Source organism: Macrobrachium nipponense, chromosome 3, assembly GCF_015104395.2.
Source record: "Macrobrachium nipponense isolate FS-2020 chromosome 3, ASM1510439v2, whole genome shotgun sequence".
In the NCBI taxonomy this organism is placed as follows: domain Eukaryota; kingdom Metazoa; phylum Arthropoda; class Malacostraca; order Decapoda; family Palaemonidae; genus Macrobrachium; species Macrobrachium nipponense.
The window spans coordinates 88,615,308-88,638,494 of record NC_087202.1 but is presented as its reverse complement, the minus strand read 5'-3'; the positions used below and the strand labels follow the sequence as shown (position 1 = coordinate 88,638,494).

At 37.7% G+C, this 23,187-nt stretch overlaps 2 long non-coding RNA genes across 3 annotated transcripts; one reads left to right on the top strand and one right to left on the bottom strand.

Annotated features, from left to right (window-relative positions):
• The first annotated feature begins 2,125 nt into the window (after positions 1–2,125).
• Positions 2,126–7,800, top strand: LOC135222239 (uncharacterized). 2 transcript variants are annotated; one of them, XR_010316238.1, is made up of 5 exons: positions 2,126–2,206; positions 2,324–2,460; positions 6,178–6,354; positions 6,767–7,027; positions 7,205–7,800. It is a non-coding gene; the product is annotated as an uncharacterized LOC135222239 (long non-coding RNA). The 2 variants fall into 2 exon arrangements; XR_010316239.1 differs by lacking the exon at positions 6,178–6,354.
• A 78-nt stretch (positions 7,801–7,878) lies between these two features.
• LOC135222238 (uncharacterized) lies at positions 7,879–21,689 on the bottom strand. The gene is made up of 3 exons (XR_010316237.1): positions 21,572–21,689; positions 9,198–9,308; positions 7,879–8,197 (listed from the first exon to the last, which is right to left on the bottom strand). It is a non-coding gene; the product is annotated as an uncharacterized LOC135222238 (long non-coding RNA).
• Between the last annotated feature and the right edge of the window lie 1,498 nt (positions 21,690–23,187).

Below are 23,187 nucleotides of genomic sequence, written 5' to 3'. Positions count from 1 at the left end.
TTCCCTTTCAATCCTTTCTATTACTCTTCTCAGTTTCCCTTTCAATCTTTTCTATTATTCCACTCAGTTTCCCTTCTAATCCTTTCTATTATCCTTGTTTCCCTTATAATCGTTGTATTCGTTTCTATTATTCCTGCCAGTTTCCCTCTCAATCCTTTTAATTATTCCTCTCACTATCCGTTATAATCCTTTCTATTGTTCCTCTCAGTTTTCTTTTCAAACCTTAATCTTTTAGGGTATTGTTTAAGATTATCAAATTGATTATATTTGCTAAATTTATTATATAGTCACCAAATTGTTTATATAGTCACTAACTAAATTGACTTTATACCGAGTGAATTGATTATATAGTGGCTTAACTGATTATATAATTCCTGAATTTACTATATAGTTACTAAATTGATTATGTAGTTATTAGATTGATTACATAGTGATTACATTTATTAAATAGTATATAAATCATTAAATGATTACGGAATTGATTATATTGTAACCAAATTGATTATATATTTAGTGAATTGATTATATTTTTAATGAATTGATGATATAGTTACTGAATTTATCATAGTTACTAAATTGATAATCTAGTTGGTGAACTGATTATACGATTACTGTAAGTAGTTAGTGAATTGATCTTATGGTTGCTAAATTGATTTTATAGTTAATTAATTGGGTTATTTAGCTGATAAATTGAATTTATAGTTAAAAATACATTTGCTTAGAACAGATTTCTGTAACTATGTAACAAAACTTTCATTCAACCCGAGAATGTCAGTGATTGGCAGAGATTTTGCATCAAAATGGAAGATCATTTCTTGCGCGATATTTATATCGAAATTAATTTGCTTTTTGCCCCCAAGGGACCCTGGTGGTCAGAGGCGCGAAGGAAGGAGTTCCTACTTAAACAGGATAGATAACATTCCGTCAACAAACCTGGTTTTTTTTACTTTCTGTCGTTCTGTCACAATTCCCTCCTGGCCCCAAAACCGCTAAAAAAATGACACCCTCCCTCCCCCCCCCCCCTTCCCCCCCCCAAAAAAAATAGTTTGTGGATGACCAGTTATTGATTTATCTGAGAAATTGGCAATCCCTCTCCCACCTGCTTCGCTGAGAGAGAGAGAGAGAGAGAGAGAGAGAGAGAGAGAGAGAGAGAGAGAGAGAGAGAGAGAGAGAGAGAGAGAGAGAGACTCTTTTTAAATTTGGCGTTTAATTTTTATCAGAGTAGAGATTCACCCCCATTTCCAGGGGTGTACGAAAAATAGACTCCGCCTTCCTAGGTATCCCCAGTATTAGTCTTTGAAATATCCGGATAAATCTCTTGATTTCTCACGTTCAATCATACTTTTGGCACAAATTTTATGAATATACACTTAAATTTAAATTCTTAATTAAATAAATAATCCATTTCAATTTATAGAGCAAGTAATAATAGAAAATGAAGTTTTCCTCTGACATTTTGGAGAGAAGACTGGCAATGTTGTCAATATTTGCAAATAAATGGAGTTACCAAAGTTTTTTTAATTTTGAAAATATAAACATGGTTAGCATATAATATGTTTTTTACTTCTTATAATTTTCCCATTACATTATTGTGTTTCTTAGTTACTCTATACTGTAATTTTGTAAAAAAAAGATTTTATTATCCTAGTTTTAATGGAAATGATTCATTGGGCGAGGAAAGGATTTATCTGCATGTTTTCCCTTGAGTCTCTCAAATCCTAGTTAACTTTATGGTATTGGTTCAAATATTTTTCGGAACTTGGACATTGTCTAAGAGACTTGTAAGTTCATTTGGACAGATTTGTACTTATTACTCATCATTGCTTTAATTCAACAACAAACCTCTCATTATAATTATATTTTCTAGTGTTTAAATCTTCCTAATTTCTGATCACCGTTTGGTATTGGTTAACATAAATTTGGAAATTAAGACCTTATCTACGATACTTATAACTTTATTTGCACATATTTGTACTGATCAACCATTATTGGGTAATTTTAAAGTGAACGTTTCCTTAAATGCTTCGTAATTCCATTCTATACCGAATTTTTAAAGGTGAAATAATTTCCACCGAGCACCATTCATTGACTGACTTAGTGTTTCTTTCAGTTTCCACCAGATGTCTCTCAGTATCACTGTGTCTGAACTTAAGAAGTTCTAAACTTCTGAACTGTGCCGTGCTCAATTGACTTTAGATATTATCAAGTTATATTTAAAACATCATTCGATTATTTCAAATTGTGTGTGAATACAAAGCTACCTATTAAGTTTGAATTTATGGTGGATAACAGTTACTAAATATATCCTGTTTGTTCCTTCCAGGATAATTTGAGACAAATCATATGAATCCAGAATCCATGATGGTTGACATGACAGCTCCCTAGCTACTCAGGGGCAGAAGTTGGAAGAATTTGAATGAATAATTGGTCATTGTTTCTTCATGGCTTCACTGTTACAAGGTAAGATTGTTTTTGTTTTCCAGTTAGGATAATGGCAGAAGTGGGCCTTTATGGGGTCATATTATTAGTGAAATGGATGGTGATAGGTTCCTGATAATGATGGTGTGTCACCTACTCACCCTAAAGGTGTCTATTTATTTTATTTTATCTCCAAAGGTGGGGGAGGGGGGGCGCTCGGTTGTTGCACACGGAAATTTGGGAAGGACACTGTATGCTTCATGCTTGCATTTTTTGGATCATTCACATGCATCTGGAAGGAATTTTTAAAGGTACCTAAACAAATTTGTAATGTATTAACTTGAATCTAAGGTCTGATAAGTTTTTCATATATTAGCTACTATCAAATTAATTATGCACCAACAAGATATACGATCTGTGCTTTGATGAGTTTTGACTTTTAAATCGTTGCAAATCTAGGGAGACCCTCGAACAAAGCTATACATAGTGTGTAGAAAGAAGTATAGCTGGGTACCCTTAGCTGTGAAAATGAATGGTAGAAGCTACCACAAGTTACTGGTAAACTCAACAAACAACTTTAGTGGTTATGTAGGCAAAAATTCAGCATCAAGTTGAAAGTAGCTTAATAGACACCAACCTGACTAAACCTAACCTAGGACACCGTGACCTCTCAAGCCTTGGCTGAAACTTGGAACTTATCTCTTACGAAGGATAAAGGATTTGTGGGATTTGTGGTGTTATTATACAAACCTTTCCCAAGTCGACATAGAGTAGTCAAGGTCACTTGCAAGTTTTTTTACCTGAACATTTTGAGAGATTGAAGAGTTAGTCTACAGCTTCAAGTATGGCTACAAGCATAGAGAAGGGTAACCATTACAAAGTATTATTGAAGAGTTGGCCTACAGCTTTAGATATGCTATAAGCATAGAAGAAGGGTAGCCATTACAAAGTATGATTGAAGAGTTATCCTACAGCTTCAAGTATGGCTACAAGCATAGAAGAAGGGTAACCATTACAAATTTTGATTGAAGAGTTAGCCTACAGCTTAAAATAGGGCTATAAGCATAGATGAAGGGCAGCCATTACAAAGTGGACACATTGCTATGTGAAGGTTTGCTTAGTATTATGATGTGATGGCAAATAGTACAATTTGGTAATTCTAAACTCTCATTCCATGGTAAAGTAGACTACGGCAGTTGACGTTTCCCTATGTCATTTTACTTACTGAACAAGAATTTAAGGTAGTATTTATTTGGCCGACTGTCATTAAACCGTAATTTACCTTTGAAGTCTACATGACGGTACAAGGGGTGCGATGCACCGACGTACAGAGTTCAAAGGTAAATAACAGATTAGTTACAGGCGACTGGCAAAATATTACCTTAAACTCTTGTAAAGTAAGTAAAATAACATAGGAAAAGGTCAACTGCCACAGTCTACTTCGACTGAACAATCTTCAAAGTTTTGGTTCGGGGCCAATAAATGTAAACAAACCGCCATATTTGAATTCTGGCAGGGGGTGTGGGATACGTAACCAGCATGGAGTGTGACATATAGGTTATGATACTAACCTAACCAACCTAACCTAACCTAACATAGAAGAACGTGTTACCTGACTGGGGAAGGCTCCGCCCCCCAGTACCCCCCCTTAAAGGAAGGCAAGCTTAGAAGTGTAACATGTAAGGAGTCGGTGACTGAAACAAAAGCTCTCCTTAATCTCCTATAACATGGCGCATGTGCGGTAGGATTCAGCGTCGTAATAGAAGTAATAGGTGGATTTTGGCTATGTAATGGCTCCATTATGGGTTTATTTATTGCTTTATTTCAGCTTTTATTTCGTGTTTCAAATGTCATAAATAAAAGGAAATAACACAATTACACAGCAAAACCTTCCCCAAAGTGTTTTACCCCACTCATATCCCCACTTTCCCATCTGCCCCTTTTACCGTAGAATAGTATTTAAGGCGTAATTCTCCCAAGTGTTTTACCCCACCCAAAGCCCCGCATTCTCATCAGTCCCCCTTACTGTAGGGTAGAGTTCAAAGGTAAATTACAGGTTAATTACAGCTGGCCGAAAAAATATTACTTTAAATTCTTGTTCAGGAAGTAAAATTCTATAGCAAAACGTCAACTGCCACTGTCTAGTTCGCCGCGGTATAAGGGCTTAGATCTACCCACAATTTCCGAGGGTAAAGTGCAGGTTCAATTAAGTGCCAAATTTAGCCCTGGAATGGCTTGAGGAGACATTCTGGTCTCTGGTTTAATGTTGACATTGATCAAACTGTGACTAGGGAAGACAGCCATTAGTGTGAAATGCATATCTTGAAGTAACATCACAGTCAGAGTAAGTCATTCATTTAATCCCATATTCAGGATATTTGTAAAAACTAGGCTACTATGATATTACTTGTAGATTATTTATTGTAGTACTTAATGAACAATTTATTGACCAAATATAGCGACAGCGATACTTGTGAAATTTCTACAAATTTTCAGTGAATTCCTGTACTCCGGACAGCACAAAGACTGTCTTTACTGTTTCTAAAAATACATAGAATTTTTTATACCTGTTAAAACATAAATGGGGCTGTCTAATAAAAAGCAAAATATTGTCAACTAGATTTTGCGGTGGTTGCAATCTTGAAAAACGAAATGATTTTAGCCATTCTGAGATTATATCTCTAGCTTCCTACAGAAAACCTAGTTTATTTTGAGCAACTGCTGATATACTTTGAGAATTGTAGCTTCATATAATTGATCACATAGTGTGTCACTGGTAAACCGTTATCTTAAACCAATTAGGATATCAGATATCCAAAGTTGAATCATTTTCAGGAATATTCTCCAATCTAAGGATTCAGAATCATGATACTTCAACTGGAATATGGATTTATAGTGTAGAAGTGACTGTATGGAACATACACAGTAAGTTTTGGGAATATGTATAGCCAAGTGAATCGCCATTTAAAACCTACAGTTAGGACCAACCTTATTACTATTCATCGGAAATGCCCAATCTTAACCTTTCACAAATGCAAGAGGAGCCGCGGATGCCCATCAATCTTCATCCTCACTAGTTTAAGGTAAGGGAAAACTGTGCTAAGTATTGGTATGCAACATCCCAAGGTAAGGCTAGCTCAGCTTAAGATGAATCGCCCAAATGTGGCTTGAATGTACAGCACCTTATCCAGCTTAGGATAGACTTTGCTATGTGAAAGGAACCCTAGGATGTATTGTTAACGATCTGGGGCATGTTGAATCCTTCCTGAACCAAGCTAGTAGGACTGGATAGTAGATCCTTTGAAAGTTTACCTAGTAGGAAAGAATGTTTTTGTCAGGGGTGGCTGGTGTTTTGGGCTGGAATAATCTGATCAATCGTAGTTGTCCCAACGGTCAATAAACATTAAGTGAATGGTCTACAATATAAGCTAAATATAAAACATCAAGTGAAATTGGTCTATATAACCCATACATAATCAAGTGAAATGGACCTATAACCTACGTAAAACAATTAGTCACTGACCCGTAACCATATTCCTATTCACCTTCGGCAAGAAGAAACCTTTCAAAACAACTAAATGGTTGTCGGTGATCATTATACTAATACAAATTTTTTTGCAGCGTTACAAGTGAACTCAAGAGTATCAATTAAGAATTCTATAGGTCAGGATTGACTTAAAAGTTGAATATAGTTACCAGTTACTAATCAAAACATTTTTCAGCAGGTTAGTATGTGAATGCTTTGTTTATTGCTTGCAGAGACTAGTTCACAGCTGTACTGAAAGGTTAAATAGGCCGATTTCGAGATTTGTGGAGCCTAGAATACTTTATTCAAGAATATTTTTAAACAAATAATTGTTGGAAGGTGTTTTTGAAAGCTGCATATTGTACACAAATACAGCTATATAGTTGGTGTCGGTTTCATAAAATACACAGGTGAGTTTAGTCTTGTATGTCAGGATATTATATATAGCATATGGAAAGGGAGCTAGTTTAAGTAGAATTCCAGATAACTAGACTTGCAAGCAACATTCAAAGTAGCAAATAGAGTTACTATTAAGATCATGTATGCTCTTTGTATCAACTAAACATTAATAATTGTCAAATTAGCTATGAAATTTCTCGTATCGGGTAAACATTAGGAATTGTCAAACTAACTGAATTCATTTTAAATAGCTCATGTCAATTAGCTATGAATTTTGATTTTAAATATTGGTAATCTATTTTCACATGCTTCTTAAATATTGGTAATAAATTTTCATATGATTCTTGGAGTAAGTGATTTAGATTTTGTTCTGCTCTGCTTGTAGAATTGATGAGAATGATCCAACAAAAATTTTGATTTCAGAATAACGTCACCAGCAAGATTGATGAGTTTAGATTGCCTCGATCAGGACCCACCATCGAGAAGGACCCCAGATGTGTGGATAGAGGTTGTCAAGATGATCTCTTCAACCATCTGCTATCTGTTGAAGCAGCTTAAGACATGAAAGCAGGGAATTTTGGACACAATAAACATTAGCCATATCGGGAAGGAGCCTTATGAAAGCAGTGCATTTTCAGTGCACTGTGAGAGAGTGATTTGTTCATTTAACTGGTTCACAGGCAGGTAAATATAGCTTGTCTTGTCACAGGACAATTCAACAGTGAATATTTGTAAGGGACCAATATTTTTAAATGGACCATAGTTTTATAATGCATTGCCCATATATCACTACTATAACTGTGATGAAAGAAATAAAAGAAATGTTTTGTCTATATAAGTAAAATTACTTTCTTTCTACAGGTTTTGACTGTTGCAAGCTGGGAAAAATATACACAGCGGTATTTACACCTGAAGCAAGTCTACACACTACTAACAACCATGTTTAAGACTGCAACCCGTATTCTACACACCATAAGGTCGCGTGCACACGGCCGAACTTTGTTCGATTTGACGTCAGAAGCGGAGAAACCGCCGCAAAGTTCTCACTTTTCTCGCTGTTTCTCCGCTTCTGACGTCACATCGGACAAAGTTCGTCGACAAAAGCTCGACCGTGTAGACGGGGCCTAACAAGCGCAGCCCCGGCCTGGCATGGTAAAGGAAACTATATGTGTACTAACTCGGCAAATTGTCATAGAGGATATATTAACAAATTCGTTAACTGCATATAAATAATCTATATTTAACTAGTAGATGGATTTATTTTAAAATTTATAATATAGCTTAATAGTATCTATAAATCATGGACGTAGTGACCAGAGGTAAAAACGGCCATGGAATTCCTTGTTTTCCAAGTTTCTGTTTCCAAAACATCGTTTTACTTCAGGAACAAATCTTATAACACAAATTTGTTGTGAGGCTGTCCACAGCCATACATTCTCGGGCTTTACCAGTGCCTACTTCTCTGCCACTTCTCCGGCAACGGAAACAAAGAAAAAAAAATTGAATTTTCAACACTGCCACTTATCCGGCAACGAAAACTGGGCTTTATTTGCATCCTGGCTGCATCCAAGAAGTTATCCTTGGATGAATATGTGAATTGTAATCCCTTAGCAGCAAGGCAGGCTAGGTTTAGGACACAGTCCACATGTCCTAAAAGTAGACATCAGCAGACAGGCCAGTGGAGTGATGTGGATACTATAAAAAAAATGGTACTCTGGTGGGTAGGGAGGGCATCAAGAAATGGTACTCTGGTGGGTAGGGGGAATCACTTCCTGCCCAGTCCTTATTAGAGTTCTTGAGGCATCATTGCCATAATTATCTGGTCTGCTTGTTTAGATATCTTGAGCTTTTGACCTGAAAAATAAGGACATTTAGATTCAGTTTCATATAATTCATTAGTTTCATTATAAATTATAAAGTAATTACATAGCTATTAGTTCACTTGTACAGTAACTGAATCCAAAATTTGAGGTCAACACTCCAAAAGTCTGTGTAGGTGGCTAGTACCAACCACTAGGGGGAATAATAGGAATGACTTGACCAGGTAACTTGATTCTGTTGACGCCTTACGTCCATCAGTGAGGGTGGGCTCCGGTTCAGTAATTACTTGTTAAGTATATAAAATGTATTAAATGTATTAAGTATATATAAAACTGTATTGAATCATAATGTGAATTCTATATAAGTAACTTACTTAGTAATTACATAGCTGATTCCATATTGATAGGCGGTGGGATACATGCACATATTCTACTTCAAAAACATAAAAAAATTCAAGTAATGAATTTGAAGTAGGTAAAAAAAAAAAAAGCCGCTACCATTGAAAACAATGCTTGTCATTACCTATCAGTTAAGAGAGCTATTGCAGGTGGATACTATCTCTGGTTGGTGCTCATCTTAACTCGTAGTGGTATGGCATTTTTTTAATACAGAAAAATATTAGAGGGGCCTTTATGAATATAGAGTATAAAAATAAATTAAATTACATAAAATATGATGACAGACAGGCGTTTTTGAGTATAGAAAATACAGCAAAACATACCTTTCTAAGTATAGAACATAATATAATAGACAAGACATCTTGAATATACAATATAATTCAATAGAAAGAGGAGGGAGGTACAGAGAAAGCAGGGAGACAGAGTGAAAGCAGCATGGCGAAAGTGGGGAAAAGTAACTAGAGTTCCTTTAGAGTAAATTCTGACAAACAATACACAGTACACACCGCCCCCCCCCCCCCCCCCCAACACACGCGCAGAGAGAGAGAGAAAGTAAAATAAATGGTTATGTATGGAATAAAGCGGTTTTAGATTGCAGATATTGGTAGATATGTTGCAGTGAACGAAGCACTTACTAGTTCTGGTGTACTAGATGACGTGCTGAGTACTCATAAATCCTTATACATTCATATAGAGTCTGATTCCTTTGGCCTTCGTGGTGTGATGTTTTATCCAAATAAATTTACCTGAAAAAAGAAAAACTGAATGAGATCGTTATAATTTTAACTATCTTGCTAACCCCCCCAAAATATATATAGAAATATGAATAAAATAAATTTCAAAACATTTTTAAATATACATTACCTACAAATACACAGTGTGCGCGCGCGCGCGTCCTTGGGGTGGGTTGTGATTATAGAAAACTTATTCTCAAATGCAATTATTTTAAGCACGGAAATTTTGAAAAAAAATAAGTGATATAATTTGCAAACTGTTTAAAATGTTATGGTTATAAGTATAGAAAAATTATTTAAAATGTAATTGTTTTGAACTAAGAAAAATGTCTTAAAATTAATGGGTTATATTTATGGAAAATTTATTTAAAATGCAATGGACATAACTGGGAAAATCCATTTTAAATGTAAGGGGTATTATGAAAAAGTTTTATTTTGGGAAAATTTATTCAAAATGAAACTGTTATAATTTGAACAAAAATATTTAATAGTTAAGGGTTATAAAAGCCAATTCAAAATGCCAATTTTAGATTAGGGCATACATTTTTATAATTTATAAGGTTTTATATATACTTGAGTAATTACAAAGGTATTAGTTTCTACTTTACCTCTCTTTTTGTTGTGGTGTTTGCGTATGGTAACACTGCGTCCCGGGCTTTAATTAGTTACGCTATGTGTAAGTTTTAGGTAAATAAAAGGATATCTGGGTGTACATTTGCAACTGAAAAGTGTTTTAATAATTTACTGTATACGAATTACACCTTTAATATTCGAAATAGGATATGATTTAAAGCCCGGGACGCAGTGTTACCATGCATAAACACCACGGGCGGATGGACAGATGGAAAAAAACAGTATAGTTCCGCTCACTTTCGGGAATGAATAGGAACAGCACAGCTGAAGAGCTCAATTCGTTTGTGCCCGTGTCCATAAGAGAGGAGGTGGGAAGGCTCCTATTATGTAATTACTTTGTAAGTATAAACAAAACCTTATTCTGTTATCAAAATAAATAAATTTTCATTATAAAATTTATTTGTTTACTTGCCTACTGTTAAATTTAGCTATATCTCCCCGCCGATTAGGCGAGTCGGCATTCAAAAAAATATTCGAATGGCTACCCGGATGACTGTCTAGTTTATCTGTTCTCCACCAGGCATGTTTCGAATGTTTTAGCTCTTGTCAGAATTCTCAATGACAGTCCACTAAGTTGTGGGGAGGCTGGGTGGGTCTACTTTAACAGTAGGTAAGTATCCAAATAATAAATTTTATTATGAAAGTTTAATTATTTTAGATGAATCTTACCTACTGTTAAATTTAGCTGATTCCCACATTAAGAAGAGGATAGTGGGTAGTGCAGCTAGACAAAATTTCGCTCAGCCATTCGAGCTAAAGGTTTCTTGTACAAAACCCAAAACATTCTCACCTGATCTGGAATCCTTGGTGGATTTTACTACCACCAGAAGTTGGATTCCATATGCAGCAAAGAACAGCCTTGCGGAGAAAATGGCTTCGATTCAGCCAGAGTGAAACGCAGGCAGTATGAGGGACCCTGTGCCCGAGTCCAAAAGCCCTATAAAACGACAATCACTTAAAATAAATACCATTGCGATATAAAGGTACGCTCCTATACAAAATGTGTACCTTCCCGCTCCCCAAAATATTAAAGCCCAGGATTTACACTAAAGAATTGCTCTTTTTTCGGTTCAGGAAAAGACTACCCACTACTAGTAGTGGATTAATGGCTATACTGTTTTCAAACACAACTCTGTATACTTAAGGTAGTGAGTGGGTAGAAACCGAATTGTACTTCTGCTGTGCCACATCAATCCTATTCTGGAGCAACAAATTGACTTAACACTTCATGAAATTACAACTGCTGCTAACATTATGAATGTTTACCTTCAATAAAGGTAGAGGATATGGAGCTAGTTCTCAAGCACTAGCCTATCTAATACGTCTCAGAGGACCCTCGTGTTCCTTGACAAAGCCGTTATAAGTTTCTAAAAATCACAACACAAAAGGTTAACCTTGTCTCTTCCAGGTTTAACCTTCACAAATACATTCTAGGTTTTCTAAAACCATAAAACAAAAAGGTAACTTTGCCTTCAAGTTTAGCCATTGGCAAAGATGTCTAGTTTTTTTTTTAAACCACAAACAAAAGGTTGATTTTTGCCTCTTCCAGGCTTAACCTTTGATAACGACATCTATGTTTCTTAAAACCACAAAACCAAAGGTTAACTTTGCTTCTTCCAGTATTTACCTTTGACAGAGATGTTCAAGGTTTCTAAAAGGATGATAAAAATGTTCTAGGTTTAACCTTTAACCCCAACAGGATGGAGAAGTTTCCTCTTCTTCCCCACTAAGGAGTTACATTGGAATTCTTCCAGGGCACTGTAAAGCATAGCCTTAACATCACCCTCAGCTCTAAGGCAGGAAGCTAAAATAGCATTCCCTTTACACCAGCTTAAAGAAGGGTGCTGACAATAAATGTAAGGGAACATACACTGCTCAAGCCTGAGGGCCATAAGTAGTAGTAATCATTCGGATGTCCCTGTTCATCTACATGCTAGTCATATACATGCTAGTTAGTCTAAATGAGTGCTCCTTAAATCCCACACCAAGTGCCAAACTTATGGATTAAAGACCCTTGTAGGCAGTTTGTTCTTCCTGAATCCCCAATATGATATTTCTATTATAAAGTTTCATATATACTTACCAAACAATTACATAGCTGTAAGCTTTTTTACCTGGCAGTCGAAAATTCAAATTTCCTGGCGCCGACGGCACTGTTATCGTTCATGTAGGTGATACAGGTCCCGCCCACTTTCGGGAAAACTCGGTACTGCTGAGCTAACTACCGTCAATTCGTTGGGCCGCAACGTCCATCTGTGGGGAGGAGGGAGGGCTCTGATTATGTAATTGTTTGGTAAGTATATGTGAAACCTTATTTTATAATAAAACTATCATTGTCACAAAAGTGACTTACCAAGCAATTACACATGCTGAATCCACATTACCCAGATGGTCGGTATATGGACAAGTTATGAAAAGAGCAATAATGTGCTCACATCATAAATAATGTTTGTAGTACCTTACCTAGTGAGAGAGCAGCTGCCGGTGAATACTGTCTCTTGGTTGGCACTCTCATCACTTGTAGGAGATGTGGCAGTAGTGGCTAGGGTTGTCCCAACTAATGGTGGGATTTTGCAACCATGGAAGTTCACTGATGGTTAACAAATTAAAATTTCGCCCTTGCCCTGTGCTAAGACCAGATAAACCACAGAAATATCACCTACACTAAAAACCTTTACCATACCCTAATCATAACAAAAAACTGGAAAGTACTCCGGGTACAGTGTACCCCCAGGCTTCCCAACAACTCAACCACCTGAAAAACCAAGGCGAGGAGATAGTAGAGGGAAAACAGGTCCCCTTATGCTTCCTTTTCCAACACCATGCCCGCCACTGACAACAGTCCCAATCTGGAACAATTTTCAAAAACGGTCTCTACATTTTTCAGATAATGTGACGCGAACACCGATTTCGACCTCCAAAACGTTGATTGCAGAATGGAGGATCTGACATATGTCTAAAAACCAATGAAGTTGCAACTGCATGACTCTCATGCACTTTTACCTTCAGTGGCTGAAGAATCTGATCTTGTACTTGAGTGTGAGCTTCTAGATCAGACTCCTCGAGAAGAACAAAATAGCGTTCTTGGAGAGAGGATGTGTGAGATCTCTCTCACTGTACATCAGATACGATATGAGTTTCCTCTCAACTTTTCTGTCCTACACAAGTAGTGTTTAATCGCTCTGGCAGGACATAAAGACCGTTCCTCATCTTCTGATCCCACTATGTCTGTCAAGTTCTTGATAACAAAAGATCGAGGCTAGGGGTTCGAAGGGTCCTCGTTCTTTGCAAGGAACTCCTTTATATAAGAGCACACTGCGTTATTTTGTGCGATACCTTCTTGTTTGCTCATCGCTTGCACTTCACTTATCCTGCCTACTGTGGCTAGTGCAAAAAGAAAAAGTCTTCTTCGTAAGATTCCTTAAGGAAGACGCATTAAGCGGCTCGAAGTGGGGACTGGAAAGCCAGTTCAGCACCAGATCCAAGTTCCAGTCGACGAAGTCTGACTTAGCTGCTTTAGAAGACTCGAACGACTTGACCAGGTCGCTGATGTTCTGGTCTTTTGAGATGTCGAGGCCTCTATGTTTAACAACTGATGACAGCATTGATCTATAACCTTTAATCATGGATGTCGAAAGCTTTCTAGAGTCCTTTATGTATAAAAGGAAATCTACGATTTCAGCTATAGTGGTTTTAGAAGAAGATATGCGATTTTGTCTACACCATTGCCTAAAGATTGTCCACTTCGATTGGTAGAGCTTGGCAGAAGAGCTTCTACATCTCGCAATAGCTTCTGCCACTCTTTGCAAAAAACCTTTTGCTCTGACAAGGTTCTTGACAGTTTGAATCCTGTCAGGGTCAGCACGGATAATCTTTGGCGATACCAGTCGAAGTGTGGTTGTTTGAACAGACATGGAATTTGCGGAAGGAGCCTGGGGAAGTCCACTAGAATCTCTAGCAAGTCCGTGAACCATCCTTTCCTGGGTCAGAATGGAGCAACTAGAGTCATCGTCACATTCTGGTGCGACTGAATCTTGTTTATGACTTCTCTCAACATTCCAAAAGGGGGAAATGCATAAACATCGAGGTCTGTCCAATTCAGGAGCATAGCATCTCTTCTCCATGCTTGCAGGTCCAGAACCGGGGAACAGAAAATCGGGAGACGATAGTTTCTTGACGTGGCGAAAAGATCTATCGAGGGCTTTCCCCACAACTTCCACAGATCTTGACATACTTTCTCGTTAGTGTCCATTCCATGGACAGGACCTGTTTCGAGTAGCTTAGTTCGCCTGCTGAGACGTTGATCTTCCCCTGTATGAACCTCGGGAAGAGCGAAATGTTGTGTTTGTTTGCCCAGAGGAGGAGAACTTCTGCTCTTTTTTGATGGAAATGGAATGAGTGCATCCATTTCCTGATGTACAAAAATGCTGTGGTATTGTCTGAGAAGATCACCACCTCTCTTCCAGCGACTAGAGGGTCAAAAGCTTTCAGTCCCAAAAGAATCGCTTTCAACTTTTTGACATTTATGTGTAGGTCCTTCTCCTGTTCTGTCCAAAGACCTGCTACTCTCTTGTTCCCTATTAAAGCTCCCTATCCTTTGTCCGATGCGTCTGAGTAGAATTCTAGGTCGGAGTTTGACTTTGAGAGAAAATCTTTCTTGGAGAGTCTTCTGCGACAACCATCATCGAAGATCTGTTTTTATCTCTTCTGTCATGGAAAAGACCAGCAAGTCCAGTTGAGTCTTTCAGTTCCAGTTTGCTCTTAAGAAAAACTGGAGCAGTCTCATGTGGAGGCAACCTAAGCTTACAAAACCTTCCACTGGTTTAACGTTATGTTCTAACTTCTAGTTACGCTTTTCCTGAACCGAATGGGGAGCAGAAGGCGGAGCTACAAAGGACATCAATACTAGGCTACCAAAATGCCTAGTCTGAATAGGGATACCTGACAGGTTTAAGCCCTGACCTAACTAATTGCTTACCTATATCTGAAATATTCGGGCATAAATTTCTCAGAACAATTCCCTACATTCTTCACATCTAGTAGTACAAGATCACACTCCGTACCCTTGCAAGTACAAACCAAATGTTAATCAACTAACAATTTCAACATCCTGGCTACACCAAAAACATTCCTACATAGCCTGATGTTATTGGGTTTGCTTCCTATGGAAGATATCCTGGGAAAATGAAATTACAATACCGTAAACAGGTGTAATCCAGCCAAGATTCATAGAATGCCAATAATAGTCTTACCACAATGTCAGCAAGGAGAATTCTGACAAGAGCTAAAACATTTAACACACACCTGGTGGAGAAGATGTAAATAAACAGTCATCCAGGCAGCCATTCAATTTTTTGTTTGAATGCCGACTCGCCTAATCGGCTGGGAGATATAGCTAAATTTGACAATAGGTAAGATTCATCTCAAACAATTTTTATATAAGTATCAAGTAATTACATAACTGAATCCCACATTGGGATATATGGACAAATACATTTCCAAAAAAACATTCAGAAAAGGAAATGAATGTGAAATAATAAGTCAACTAGCATTGATAAATGCTTATTGTAACCCTAATCTGCTAAGAGAGGTACAGCAGGTGTAGGTATACTGCCTCTGGTCAGAGCTCATCTCGACCAGTAGGGGCATGGCATTTTTGCCCTAGGTCGCCACTACTTTCGTGAGCGCTTTGCAACAGTGGAGTACTCAGTAGGTTGCCAAAGCTAACTATCTAACAAATAAATGCCCTTGCCCTGGGAGCAGTAAAATAATATTGACCACAAAATTCACACACACTATTATTGACATATTCAATCACAACCCATCCATACAAACGACTGGAGGTACTCCCTGGCTTTCAAAAAGAACTTGTCAACCGTAATCAAGGCGAGGAGACAGGTAAATAGGAGGGGTACTCCTATCCTCTGTCCCCCAGTACCATACCAGCCATGGACTGTAGAATCATGGAGAGTGAGAGGTTACGTTTAAAGGCCCACAATTTGGTGACTGCCCTAATTTCATGAGCCTTGATTTTCAATGAAGGGGAGAAGTCTTGAACTCTAGAGTGTGACTCCACAATCACTCTTTTAAAAAGAAAGCCAAAGCATTCTTGGCCAAAGCACACAAAGGATTCTTGATAGAACACCATAGATTCTGAGAAGGGCCACTGAATTTCCTTGTCATTTCAATATAATGTTTCAGTGCTCTCATGCAGCAGAGTTCTCTCTTGATCTAACAGTTGGACCCACCTTTATTGTCAATCACTTGTAATTTACTAATCCTTTGGCCGTAGCCAAGGCCATTAAAAATATAGTCTTTCTTGTCTGATTCCTTAAGGAAGAGGAGTCCAGGGTTCAAAAGGAGTCCCTGGGAGCCATCTACATAAGTACAATGACCAAGTTCCATGAGAATGTATTAGATCCTAATGTTTTGACATATCCAAAGATCTGATCAAATCCAAAATATCTTGGTTTGCAAACAAATCCAACATTCTATGTTTAAAAATGAACGACAACATCGCTCTGTATCTTTTAGGGTTGTGGTAGCTTATCCCCTGAAGACCTCAGAAAAAGTAAAAAATCTGCAATCCTAGCTACAGTAGTTTTAGAAGAAGAGATACCATGTTCTTGACATCGCTTGGTAGAGATTAGTTGAAGACTGGTGCCTACAATTAGTAATTGCTTCTGCAGCTTCTCTTGAAAAACCTTTTGCTCTGACAAACTTCCTGTCAGAGCGAGTGAATAATCCTTGATGAAACCGAAGGAAATGTGGCTGTTTTAGAAACCATCTTTTCTGAGGTAAAAGTCTTGGATACTCTATGAGATGACCGAGGAGATCCGGAAACCATTCCTTCTGCGGCTGGAAGCAGTCTCCAAAAGTTTTTGAGGTGTTGTTGTGAGAGGTGAACTTGTTCAGTACCTCCTTCACCATGCTGAATTGAGGGGAGGCATACACATCTAAGTTCGACCAGTCCAGGAGCATGGCATCCGTTGCTCATACCAGTGTGTTCAGGGCTTGCGAGTAATACAGAGGGAGATGGTGGTTCCTTGATGTTGCAAACAGGTCTATCAACAGCTTTCCCCATTGTTTCCACAGGTTGGTGCATACCTGTGGATTCAGTGTCCACTCTGTTGATAGAACCTGTTTGCAGGAATTTAATTTGTCCACAAGGGCATTCAACTTTCCTGGAATAAAGCAAGTGAGAATCTTGGTCTGATTGCTCTCTGCCCATAAAAGATCCTTCGCCTCTTTGTAGAAAGAAAAGGAATGAGTCCCTCCCTGATTACTGACATAGGCCAGAGTGGTCATGCTGTAGAATGGACTGTGCTTATCTTGTTGCGTGTTAATGTTGGAAAAGACTGAAGAGCTAGACGGACCGCCCTCAACTCCTTCACATTGATGTGCAATTCCCTCTCTGATGGAGACCACATCCCTGAAACTTCCAAGCAACCCAGTTCGGACACATCTGATGATAATGTTAAGTTGGGGCTCAGAGGGTGTAGGAATTTTCCCATAAAAAAATCTTTCTTCTTCTAGCCACCGCTGCAGATCCTCCTTTATCACAAAAGTGAACTCTTGGGTGACAGGGTCCGTAATGGGCTCGTCCACTTGTTGGGTTAGCATGAGGGACGAGAGCAGAAGCTTCAAACTTTCTGCAATTGGTTTTGGACCCTTTGATGGGATGGAAAAGCCTGAAAATTCAGTGAATCGATTTTCATTCCTAAAAAAAAATTATCAATTAAGGAGGAGTCAGTCGAGACTAATTCAGGTCAATAAACAGGCCCAACTGTCTGGCAAGGAGATGAGTGTTATGTAGGTCCTCTGTGCATTTGGATCTCGAGGGGGAGCATAGGAGCCAGTCATCTAAATATAGATGGACATTTATGCACATGAAATGTAGTCACTTGGTGAAAGGAGCAAGAACATGGATGAATACTTGAGGGGCTGTGGACAAGGCTAAGCACAGCACTCAAAATTGGAAGACCTGTCCTTGAAACAAAAAACCTCAGATACTTTGTGGGTTCTGGATGGACTGGCACATGGAAGTATGCATCCTGCATGTTGACCGATACCATCCAGTCTCCTTGCTGGATGGCTGACAGGACTGACTGGCTTGTTTCCATTCTGAATTTGGTGGTCTTGACAAAAACGTTCAAGGCAATGATGTCCAGGACAGGCCTTCATCCTTCTGATGACTTGAGGATGTCAAATAGATGGTTGTAAAAAACTTGCCGATTTAATATCTTTGACCAATTCCACAGCTCCTTTCTTGATAAGGGCTGAAATTTCTTGTGACAGGGCCCTCTTGGAGCCTAACAAGGATGCTAAGGGAGGTTTCTCCATGAAATGGATGGTACAGACCTCCTTGAGGACTTTTAGAACCAAAGGTTTCACATTTCTGGCTTCCCATTGGTCCCAATACTTGAGAAGCCTCACTCCTACAGGTGCACCAAGGACAGGATCCTCACTTACGAGTGGCGGGTCTGGTGGAAGGTTTTTTTGAATAAATCGTCTTGACTGGAGATTCCTGCAGGGTTGGGACTGAAAGCATCTTCTGCCACTCTGAAGGGCTGTTGTGACAGTGGGAATATTGTCCTGGTGCTGGGACACTTAGCTGACTGTGCTAGTAGGTCCTGTGTTGATTTCTTCTGAAGTTTGGCAGTCACTTGTTCCAAAGTTGCCTTCAAGAATAAGCTGGCTTGATCTAAAGGAGTAAACAGAAGAGACGATCTTTGAGAGGGAGTGACATCTTTAGTGGTAGAGGAACACCACAACTCCCTCTTCTTAAGAACTCCTGTAGTAAAGATTGTTGCTATTGTGTGCTGCCCCAGGCTGCCTTATCCACACACACAAGCACTCCTAGTCAGTCTGTAGCAAAGTTTTCCTGAAGGGTAGTGCAATCTTTGACTTTCTTTGCTACAGCATTCTTTTCTTCTTCCAATGATGAACATTGTCTTTTCAGTGGCCCTGAAACCTAGAATAATGCCTACAGCGCCCTTTGTACACACTAGTGTCTGAAATCACTTGATGACAAAGCATGAACATCCAAACACATGCCTTTCCAGTGGTTTTCAGAGTCCTGGAATTTCGGTTCAACTGGCCATTTGAGGGGGCAACTATCTGTGGGTAAACCCCACTGATCTCCCTTGAACTACTAGTTTGCTTCCTCCCAGGGGCAGGGGAGTTTAGCAGGGACCTTGGTCTAGGAGCATTGGTGGGAAGGATAGCCACCTCTTCCACTGCACTTGCATAGACTCTATTCACTTTGTCCATAAGGTCCTCCACAGAAGTCTCAATTTAAGCAACAGTGTTCATTGGGAGACCGAATTTCTAGTCTATCTGCGCCTCGAGCCTGGCAATGGCACTGGGATCCAAAGAAAGGAAGCCAGGAATCAGAGTACAGGGGACAGGTACATTAACAGCATCATCATTAGGTGAAATAACCTGACTAGAAGCCCTAGCCTCGGCTCTAGCAGCTGCATTCCTATTCCTGTCACATTGAAGTTTTGTTATATGAGCCTCTAAAACCTGCCATTTTCACTTGCTTCAGTCTCTGCCCTCTACATATGCAACACATTGTGATTGCCATATTTAGCAGAAGTCAATTTTGTCTTGCAGCATTTACTGCACAACCTAACACTAGAAAAACTAGAATCTGATATCATAAACCCAAATCAAAAAAGTCACAATCGGTTAATAAGTCAAAATCAAGAGCTAATTGGTGCTACCAAAATAACAGAATACATCACAAGGCAACGAAAAACACAACTATCCTGTGAACCAAAATTCCAAGAGCTGCTCCACAACCAGCGTTACGTTGTTGACCAGCAAAAACAAATTGAAATCTTCATCTATGTTATACCTATTAATTCCTGAAAATGGATGGGACTAGTTACCTACAGTCAAAACACAAGAGCAATGCTGCATATTTAAAAATATCAACTAATGTAAAATAGAGACTAATATCTATGTAGTTACTTGGTAAGTTACTTATATAGAAATATATTTTAAATTGAAGTTTATAATTAAGGAAAATTGATTTGGAATATAATTGTTTAAATTAGGAATACTGATTTACAATGCAATGCTTATTATAAGAACGAAATGTACATGTCAGGTGGAAAATCTATTAAAAAAGTAATTTTTTAATCATGTAACATTTAGTTAATGTGTGATTGATTTCACAAGAAAAATTTAAAATGGAAGGGTTATAATTTGGAAAAATCAATTTAACAGCAGTTACTTAAGGTTATGCTAATTAAATTTTGGGTTAAATTTGTGCCCGATTGTTGAGTTAGGTGAATGCATGTTGAATGAAGCATCTAAGGTAACACGGGTTAGGTTAGTCCACATTATTCACCTAAGGTGTGGCTATTCAAGGCTTGGATAGGTTATTTCAGGCTACCCAAGACACCTGGGGTTCAGCTGAATAAATTTTGGGTTAAATTAGTCCCCTGATTGTTGAGTTAGGCTAAATTAAGGTAAATTAAGCACCTAGGGGTAGTAGGGATAGTTAGGCTATCTTAGACACCTCGGGTTAGGTGGGGCTAGGTTAGGCTAAGTTAATATAGGATGAATATTAAAACCTCCAGTTAGGATATGTAAAATTAAGCACGTATTAATAAAACCTTAAGTTACGGTATGCAAGACTAGGGATGTGTTAGTAATATCAGGTAAGGCTAGTCAAAGACTACGCTACACAATGAAAATGCCTTTTTCCTACATTCAATAATGTAATTAACTTGACAATGACAACTGGTTTTATTCTAGCCTAGCACATTATAATTAACATACCTCTAATTTGATACAGACTGCCAGGGGTTTAGTTAATATTATGAATTCTGGACCAATGATTAACCATATACTTATTTAAGGCCTCAATTCACATGGTTAATAACATTAATATTAGGCCTATTTAATAACCACACTTATTTAAAGCCTAAATTCTTTTAGTTATTGACAATAATATTGGACCAATAAATAACCAAACATTTTCCAGGCCTAAATTCATTGTTTATAACATTAACTTAGTTTAATAACATGAATACTGGACCAATAAATAACTGATATTCAAGGCCTACATTAATTTAGCCATTAACATGAATTTTTGCTTAGTAACATTAATATTGAATCAATCAATAACAGCATGGTTATCTAAAGCCTAAATCATTCAGTTGCTAACCTTAACACAACTTTGGTAACATTAACTTTAGTTAATATGAACATTGGACCGATAAATAACATGATATTTAAAGCCTAAATTCACTTAGTTAACATTTACTTTGGTTAACATGAATACTAGACCAAAAACTAACCACACAAATATTTAAGACCCAAATTCAATTAGTTACGAACATTCACTTTAAACACCCAAAAGTCGACATTAATTTCAACATAATCTAACAATTTACCTTCACTCAACTTCAATTAATAACATTATCTCGTATTAATATCAGTAATATTGGACCAGTAACTGACCACACTTGAAAGGTCCACATTCAGTTAGTCAATTAACTTTACACCCCATAAGTCTACCTTATATCACAACATAATTTAGCCTGATTAACCTTCATCAGCCTTAAAATTACATTCACCAACACTTCATAGTATATTTAACACTCACTGTTAATTATTTAACTTACAAATATAATTAAAAGTTAATTATTTTCTTTAGTAACTCCTCTCTCAAAGCCTTTGATGATCCGCCATTTTGGAAAATTCTAGTTCCATGAACTCTAGAGTTTGGTAAATGTAGATATGACTATAGTGCCATCTGTTGAGTGATTTTTAGTTTTCAGTAAAAGACTAAAAATAGCCGAGGCTGGAGGGCTGCAATTTGGTATGTTAATCATCCAATCATCAAACATAGCAAATTTCAGCCCCTTTTAGCCTCCTCAGTAGTTTTGATTTTATTTCAGGATAAAGTTAGTCATAATTGCGCGTCTGACACAGCTATAGCTGCCAACAACATAGGCCACCACAGGATTGGGAGCGAGTTTCATGGGCCATGGTTAAGACTTTTATGGGCCGTCGCTGAGGTCACCACCGGACAGAAAACTCGGTTGCACTCCATTCCAAAGCCTTTATGCAAGAGAGAGAGAGAGAGAGAGAGAGAGAGAGAGAGAGAGAGAGAGAGAGAGAGAGAGAGAGAGAGAGAGAGATGATGATGAATGCACATAAAAAACTTATATGTATATATACAACAGAGTATCGAGTCGAAATTGCGCAAATTGATCCAAACCCCGTCTTCCCCGTCTTCCAGAGAGACTTAAGTGATTCTGGCTGGGATTTTTCTAAGGATTTTTCTCACAGCTGATGAGATTTGGACCACAAAAAATTAGTCAATGGGTATTTTTATCAATTATTTTATTTTTTTAAATAGATCTCATTTTGCTTATTATTGTTAGCTGTTTTATAAACTGTGGGAAATTCCCCACAAAACTACAATCTTTCCATGATATTTTGTATACTGACTTATTATAATATGATCTGTTTCTTACTGTAGAGTCATTAGCATCGTCTGTTGTCGTAAGGGAATTATTGTTGATTTTATTATTATTATTTTTTATAGTTAATCATCTTCAATCAGATAGGGGAGAGTAGTGATGGTTTTGACACATTTTGTTTTTATTTTTCTAAATTTTTATCTAGAAGTAAGAGTATAAGAAACACGGACATCCTTGGCATGTCAATGTGCAGCCTCATCTTCCTACATTTACGAATAAGTGTGGCAGGTCGTAAACTCTACTGTACTTGAAGCCAAGCTATTTATCTTCAAATACAAGTTTCCAAAGTGTCCAGATCATACCTACCTATCGTGATGATTCGGACAAGAGCATGGGATGATTCAGGCTATTATAATTGATATTTATTTTCAGGTCAGGTGATAAATAGAATATAAATGCCATACGGAATGTTTTATTGAAATAATCACAACCCACTTAAAAGATTATTCTCTCCCTTGGTGAATGGCACTCGAATCCACGGTGTTTACTGAGAACAAATGTTAAAGTTGGCTCAAAGAATATTGTATCCTTCAAAACAGAAACTAAAATTGAAATTCTGGGATGAGAATTAAGGTTCGCAATTATACAAAATATGACCAGCAGGATAATCGTGAATAATGCTGTGTACATAAAGGAATACAGTGTATGCATAACATGCGTATTTCTGCATTACTATAATACTTAACGATAAGCCTACGGATGGAAACTATAAATTTAAGGTAATTTCACATTCCAACAGATTACTTTAAAAT